Consider the following 8,500-nt stretch of genomic DNA (forward strand, 5'->3'; position numbering starts at 1 on the left):
AGTTAAAATTTCAAGCACTCAGGCTCATAAGCATAGTCATCAGTATCAAGGACACATCATTGGAAAATACTTCTTCACTGTTCTTTCTTCTTGCATTTGGGGGATTGTTGTTTCTACATTGGGGAACTCAGCACTCCCTCAGTTCTCGTGTGTAACTCTAACCACTATGACAATACCCAAAGAACATCTGAACATATCTATATACCCTATATGCATGCCCTGCCATAGTTGAACCCTTCTGTGATCCAAAACTTCTTCAAAAATGAAGCCTAATATATTGCCAAATTCAATTAGTAGGGAAATGAAATAGTAATCATAGGTTTCAAGATTAGAAATATAATACAAAATAATTTAGAAAATTGAAAATAAAGTAAAAAATAAGTTGGGGTATTAAAAAATGAAAAATATAATAAAACTTTTTTGACATTTTGCATTTCATACTGTACATAGGTGTTGCCCTGTATGTACAGTGGCAAGGCAATCTTCCTTTTCTTCCTCAGTATCTGCATGCTTTTTGAAAATAATTTTTATGTCTTCAAAAAAGTTTTAGGTCACAGTAAAGTCACATATAGAATACAGGGGACTCCTGTATACTCAACATGAAACCCTTTTCCCTTTACCACCAATGATCTTTTTACATGTGGATGTTACATTTGCTATGACTGATGTACAGATATGGAAATGTATCTACTAACCATGGTTCCATTATGGTTTATATTGTATACTACATACTTTTATAAATTTGTTATGAAATTTAACATGGCCTGTATCCATCATTGCATGATATTGTGGAACACTTCCATTGCCCCCAAGTTACACCCTCTTCCATCTATTCTATTCCTCTCTCCCCTCCACTTGGGGATCACAGTGACAACCAAGCTTCAATGCTTGAAGGACAAGATTCATACATACTTGCAACAATACTGTAGGGTTGACACACTAGTCTCTCCTCTCCCATTGGGAGCTACCCATGCTCTCAAGAGATACCCTCCCCTCTGAGAACATCAGACCTCCTCAGGATGGTAGTACAACATCTTCCGACTCATTGAATGGGTCACCACCCACTGATATAACACACTATGACAAGATGAGCACTCACTCCCTAGAAGCCCCCAGTGCGCCCTGTGCCAGAAGATCCACATCAAACTCAAGTATTTTCTTATAATATTTTCTAAAGAATTATCTCAACATTATAGTTTCAACCACATACCTGACAATCTCCAGTGTTCACCTGCTCTCCCCCAATTGTCCCACCAATTCCATGGACAATCTGACCCATCCTACCAACGCTTACCCCCCTCAAGTTCACAAAGCCCAACCCAATATTATCCCCATGCCCCCGTCTTAATCCTTCACTGCACAACTACTTGCCTCCACTTTATCATAGGTTTTGCCTGTGTAGGCATCAGCACACAACCTTCCTCTCTGCACCCCCCCATTTCCCATAAGTCTATCTTTCAGTCTCTAGCTCTCTGAGACAGCTTGGTTTGCTTAACTCAGATCAGAGAGGACAAGTAGTATTTGTCCTTCAATGCATGGCTTGCTTCACTCAACATAAGGTCCTCAAGATTCACCCACGTTATCCCATGTGTTTATACTGTATTCCTTCTTATAGCTGAGTAGTATTCCATTGTATGTATATACCACATTTTATTTATCCACTCATCTGTTGATGGGCATTTGGGATGATTCCAACGTTTGGCAATAGTAAATAATGCCTCTATGAACATTGATGTGCATATATCAGTTCATGTCCCCATTTTCAGTTCTTCTCGGTGTATACCTATCAGTGCCATTGCTGGGTCATATAGCAAATCTATAGCTAGTTTTTTGAGGAACCACCAAACTAACCTCCACAATGGCTGGATCCTTCTACATTCCTACCAGCAAGGGATGAGAGTTCTCATTCCTCGACATCCTCTCCACACTTGTATGCCTCTGCTTTTTTTTTTTTTAAGGTTTATTTATTTATTTAATTTCCCCCCCTCCCCTGGTTGTCTGTTCTTAGTGTCTATTTGCCGCGTCTTGTTTCTTTGTCCGCTTCTGTTGTCGTCAGCGGCATGGGAAGTGTGGGCGGCGCCATTCCTGGGCAGGCTGCTCTTTCTTTTCACGCTGGGCGGCTTTCCTCATGGGCGCACTCCTTGCGCGTGGGGCTTCCCCACGCGGGGGACACCCTTGCGTGGCACGGCACTCCTTGCGCACATCAGCACTGCGCATGGCCAGCTCCACACAGGTCAAGGAGGCCCGGGGCTTGAACCGCGGACCTCCCATATGGTAGACGGACGCCCTAACCACTGGGCCAAAGTCCGTTTCCCTGCCTCTGCTTTTTAAATAGCTGCCAGTCTAATGAGTGTAAGATGGTTTCTCTTTGTAGTTTTGATTTGCATTTCCCTAATACCAGTGATGTTGAGCCTATTTGCTTTTACCCATTTGTATTTCTTCTTTGGAGAAGCTTTTGTTCAAATTTCTTGCCCAATTTTTTAAAATTTACTTTGTAATAATATTACATAAAAATATATATATATGAGGTCCCATTCAACCCCACCACCCCCACCCCATTTCCCCTCCCCCCCAGCAACACTCATTCCCATCATCATGACACATCCATTGCATTTGGTAAGTACATCTTTGGGCACCTCTGCACCTCATGGTCAATGGTCCACATCATGGCCCATACTCTCCCCCATTCCATCCAGTGGGCACTGTTAGGATTTACAATGTCCGGTGATTGCCCCTGAAGCACCATCCAGGGCAGCTCCATGTCCCAAAGACGCCTCCACCTCTCATCTCTTCCTGCCTTTCCCCATACCCATCAGCCACCATGTCCACTTTTCCCAATCCAATGCCACCTTTTCTATGTGGACATTGGATTGGTTGTGTCCATTGCACCTCTATGTCAAGAGGAGGCTCAGATTCCACCTGGATGCTGGATGCAATCCTCCCACTTTCAGTTGTAATCACTCTAGGCTCCATGGTGTGGTGGTTGTCCTTCTTCAACTCCATTTGCCCAATTTTTAAATGCTTTGTTTGTTTTTTTATTTTTGAGATATATAATTTTTTTATAGATATGCTGGATATTAGGCTCCTATCAAATGTATGGTTACCAATTTTTTTCTCCCTTTGGGTAGGCTATATTTTCACTTTCTTGATAAAATCCTTTTAGGTGCAAAAGGCTTTAATTTTGAGGAAGTCCCATTTATCTATTTTTACTTTCATAGTTTGTGCTTTGGGTTTGAAATCCACAAAGCCATTTCCTCTTACAAGGTCCTGTACCTGCTTCCCTACATTGTCTTCCAAGGTCTTTAAGGTAATGGCTCTTATACTTAGATCTTTGATCCATCTTTAGTTGATTTTTTTTATAAGGTGTGAGATGGTATTCCTTTCTCATTATTTTGCATATAGATATCCAGTTCTTAAAGCACAATTTGTTGAAGAGACCATCTCTCCAATTTGAGTGGATTTTGTGGCCTTGTTGAATATCAGATGGCTGAATATGTGAGGATCTATATTGGAATTCTCAGTTTGGTTCCAATGTTCAGTATGTCTATCCTTGTGTCAATACCATGCTGTTTTGACCACCTTAGCTTTGTAGTATGTTTTCAAGTCAGGTAGTGTGATTCCTCCAATTTCATTTTTCTTTTTCAATATATCTTCGGTTATTCAGGGCCTCTTTCTTTTCCAAATAAATTTCATAGTTTTTCCAGTTCATTAAAAATGCTCTGTTGCTTTTTATTGGGATTGTATTAAATCTGTAGATCAGTTTGTGTAGATAGACATCTTGATGATATTTAGTCTTCCCATCCATGAACAGGGAATAGTCTTCCATTTATTTGTCTTGTTTGATTTCCTTTAACAGTGTTGTGGAGTTTGCTGCATATAAGTCTTTTACATCTTTAGTTTAATTTATACCTAAGTATTTCATTTTTGTTTACTATTGTAATGGTATTTTTTCTTCATTTCCTCCTCAGATTGCTTATTATTGGTGAATAGAAATGCTACCTTTTTGCATGCATTGATCTTATAACCTGTGAGTTTACTGAACTTGTTTATAAATTTTAGAAGCCTTGTGGATTTTTCAGGGTTTTTTATGTATAAGATCATGTTGTCTGCAAATAGTGATACTTTGACTTCTTCCTTTCCAATTTGGATGCCTTTTATATCTGTTTCTTGCTTCAGTGCTTGAGCAAGTACTTATAACACAATGTTAAATAGGAAGGGTGATTGTTGGCATCCTTGTCTTGTTCCTGATCTTAGACAGAAAGATTTTAGAATTTCACCATTGTAAATGATGTTAGCTGTGGGTTTTTTATATTTACCCTTGATCATGTTCAGAAAGTTTCCTTCTATTCTTATCTTTTGCAATGTTTTTATCAGGAAAGGGTGCTGTATTTTGTCAAATTCTTTTTCTGCATCAATAGATATGATCATGTGATTTTTTTCTTTTGATCTTTTTATGTGGTGTATTGTATTTATTGATTTTCTTATGTTGAGCCATCCTTGTATACAGGGGATGAAACCCACTTGGTCATGGTATAATTTGCTTGATGTGCTATTGAATAAGACAAATATTTTGTTGAGGATTTTAGCATCTCAGTTTATTAGAGAGATTGGTCCATAATTTTCCTTTCTAGTGGTGGTGTCTTTGTTTGGTCTTGGTATTAGGGTAATGTTGGCATCACAGTATGAGTTAGGCAATGTTCCTTCTATTTTGGTTTTTTGGAAGAGTTTATCAAGATTGGTGTTAGTTCTTTCTGAAATGTTTGGTAGAATTCAACTGTGAAGCCATATGACCTGGGGATCTTCTTAGTAGGGAGGTTTTAAATGACTGTTTTTTTTTAGTTGTGATTATTTTGTTGAGATCATCAATTTCTTCTTTCATTGATGGAGGTTGCTTATGTGTTTCTAGGCATTGGTTCATTTCTTCTAAGTAGTGCTTCTTGTTGGCATATAGTTTTTCAAAGTATCTTCTTAAGTTACTTTTATTCCTGTGGGGTCAGTGGTGATATCCCTTTTCTCACTTCTTATTTTGTGTATTTGCATCTTCTCTCTTTTTTCCTTTGTTAGTCTAGCTAAGGGCTTGCCAATTTTATTGATCTTCTTAGAGAACCAGCTCTTGGTTTTGTTTTTTTCAAGTGCTTTCTTATTTTCTATTTCATTTAGTTCTGCTCTGGTCTTTGTTATTTCTTTCTGTCTTCTTCCTATGGGGTTAGTTAGTTTGTTTTTTACTAGCTCCTACAAATGTGCAGTTAGATCTTCAATTTTAGCTCTTTTTTCTTTTTTGATGTATAAATTTATGCCTATGAATTTCCCTGAAGTGCAGCTTTTGCTGCATCTGGTAAGTTTTGATATGTTGTTTTGTCATTTTCATTAGTTACAAGGTAGTTACTGATTTCTTTTGAGATTTTCTCCTTGACCCACTGTTTGTCTAAGGGTGTGTTGTTTAACTTCCATATATTGATGCCTAATCTGGTTTTCTGGCCCTTGCACATTTCCAGCTTCATTCCACTGTGGTCAGAAATATTTTTATGGTGCCAAATTTCTGAATTAATTGAGATTTTCTCAATGACCTAGCATGTGATCTTTCTTGGAGAATGATTCATAGGCATTTGAGAATAATATATATCCTGCTGTATAATATATATACTGTGCAGTGTTCTGTATATGTCTGTTAGGTCCAGATCCTCTAATATATTATTCAAAGTCTTTGTTTCTTTATTGATTTGATTCACTGTTGATATATTCTAATGGTGATAATGGTGTATTAAAGCCCCCCACTAAAATTGTTGAGGCATCTAGTCCTCCACTTAGTTTTTCTAGTTGTTGCCTCATGTATTTTGAGGCAAACTGGTTAGGCACATAAATATTTATGATTGTTTTTCTTCTTGATAGATTACCCCATTTATTAATATGTAGTGTTCATCTTTGTCTCTCACAATAGTTTTGTATTTAGGTCATGCTTATGCATGTTTCAGCAGGGTCCCAGAGACAGCCAAAGTAGATACAACACCAGGTACTGGTTCTCCTGAGGGTTACAGACACACAGTTTCTATGGTCATGGCAGAAGGCTTTGGAGTTCAGTGCCATGTCACTTGGCCCTCTTTGGAGTCAGTGTTCCTGACTTTGATCAAATTGGACTCAGATGTGACCTTTCTACACATGCCTCTTCTGTCACTTTTACTGGACCTATGGTTGGCCCAGGTGTTGGTGTATACTCAGGAGACCTGAATCTCTGGACTGTCCATGTGACAGCCAGACCCTGAGCCTCAGCAGACTTGCAATTCCTACCCTCTGGTTTATTGGATTTACCCCAGCCAGTGAACAGGGAGGTGAAGAACATCAACCGCCACACCAGAGAGCCAAGACTGCCTACAACTGCAAGTAGGAGAATTGCATCCCTCATCCATGTGGAATCTAAGCCCCCTCTCAATATAGAGGGGGAGTGGACATAACCATTACAGGCTCCACAGGATGGAGGAATAGAGTATGGATTAGAGTGGACTTACTGATATTCTAGTATGGAACTATTGTGATTAGTAATGGAAGAAATTGAAGCATTGATGTCGAGAAAGTGGCCATGGTAGCTGCTGAGGGTAGGGAAAGGGAAGACAAGATATGATGTGGGGGCATTTTCAGGACTTGGAGTTGTCCTGGGTGGTGATGCGGGGATAGTTACTGGACATTGTATGCCCTGCCATGGCCCACTGGGTGGACTGGGGAAGAGTGTAAACTACAATGTAAACCATTATCCATGTGGTGCAGCAGTGCTCCAAAATGTATTCACCAAATGCAGTGAATATCCCATGATGATGAAAGAGGTTGTTGATTTGGGAGGAGTGGGGTGATGGGGTTGTGGGGTATGTGGGAACTTCTTACATTTTTTGAATATAACATTTAAAAAAGTAGAAAAAAATAAAAACTCTTTAAAAATAAAATTTATTATACAAAGAAAGAAATATTACCAAAAAACCACCCAGCACTAAAATGCAGGGACTGTGCATGTAAAACTCTATGTGTGTGGTTTTCCAGTATAATTATTATTAATGCTGAAGTGTCACCTGCCATTCTGATATTCTCACAGTCATATATACACTTTGAATGCATAAAACTCTATAGTTAAGGAATATCACATGAAATGTTGTATGATATACACCTGGAAATTTCACAATAAAGTTGTAATTTGAAGAAAAAGTGGATTTTGTCTATTAGTATAGTTATTCCTACCCATTTTGGTTATTGTTTACTTATAATATTATTTTCCAGACATTCACTTTCAATCTCCTTGAATCCCTGTGTCTAAGGTGGATTTCTTACAGACAGCATATAAGTGGGTCATATTTCCTTATCCATTCTGCCAATATGTGTCTCTTAACAGATGAGTTTAATCCATTTACATTCAGTGTTGTTACTCTCAAGGAATTACTTATATTATCCATATTTTCTTTAGAATTGTGTATGCCATATGTTGTTTTTATTACTCTTTTTGTTTTTTTAGATTAGGCAGATTAGTTTCCTCTAATCTGTCTCTCCTGTTTTTCCTTTCAACCTGCAGAACACCCTTTAGTGTTTCTTGAAGGGTAGGTTTCTTATTGGCATATTCTCTTAGTTTCCGTTTATCTGTGAATATTATGAACTCTCTGTCATTTTTGAATGCCATCTTTGCTGGATAATTTTTTTTTTAATACCTTGGATGGAAATTTTTTTTTTAATGCCTTGACTATGCCATAGCACTGCTGCCATGCTCCCTGGTTTCAGATGAGAAATCAGCACTTAATCTTATTGAGTTTCCTTTGTATGTGATGGTTCTCTTCTCTTGATGCCTTCAGGGTTTTCTCTTTGTCTTGAGCATTGGATAATTTGACAAGTATATGTCTTGGAGTAGGTCTGTTGGGATTTATACTGTTTGGTGTGTGCTGCACTTCCTGGACATATACATTCATCTCCTTCAAATATGTTTGGAAAGTTTTCAGCAATTATTTCCTCTAACAACCTTTCTGTCCCATTTCTCTTTTCTTCCACTTCTGGGATGCCTATAATGCATATGTTTGTGCATTTTGTATGTCATTCAGATCTCTAAATCCATGTTGAATTTTTTCTATTCTTTTATCTACCAATTCTACTATGTTTTATTTCAGTTGTACTATCTTTCACATCATTGATTCTTTTCTCTGCCTGTTTAAATCTGCTGGTATTTGGTGAGAGTGTATTTTTGATTCCTTGGATTGTGCCATTCATGACCATCATATCTGTTATATTTTTGCATATGTTTACAATTTCTTCAGTATGCTTTCCAAGTGTTTTCTTAATATCTTTCATCTCCTCCTTCAATTCATTAAGTTGGTCCATAATATTTGTTTGGGCAGCTTTGATTAGTTATTTGATGCCCTGCTCCTCTTCCTGGTCTTTAGTTTGTTCTTTGCATTGGGACATGTCTTCCCATTATTGGTATGATTTTTAATTTTTTGTTGCTGTCTGCTCATCATTTTATCTTGTTGGCTTTGTT

Source organism: Dasypus novemcinctus, chromosome 30 (assembly GCF_030445035.2).
Source record: "Dasypus novemcinctus isolate mDasNov1 chromosome 30, mDasNov1.1.hap2, whole genome shotgun sequence".
Taxonomy (NCBI): Eukaryota; Metazoa; Chordata; class Mammalia; order Cingulata; family Dasypodidae; genus Dasypus; species Dasypus novemcinctus.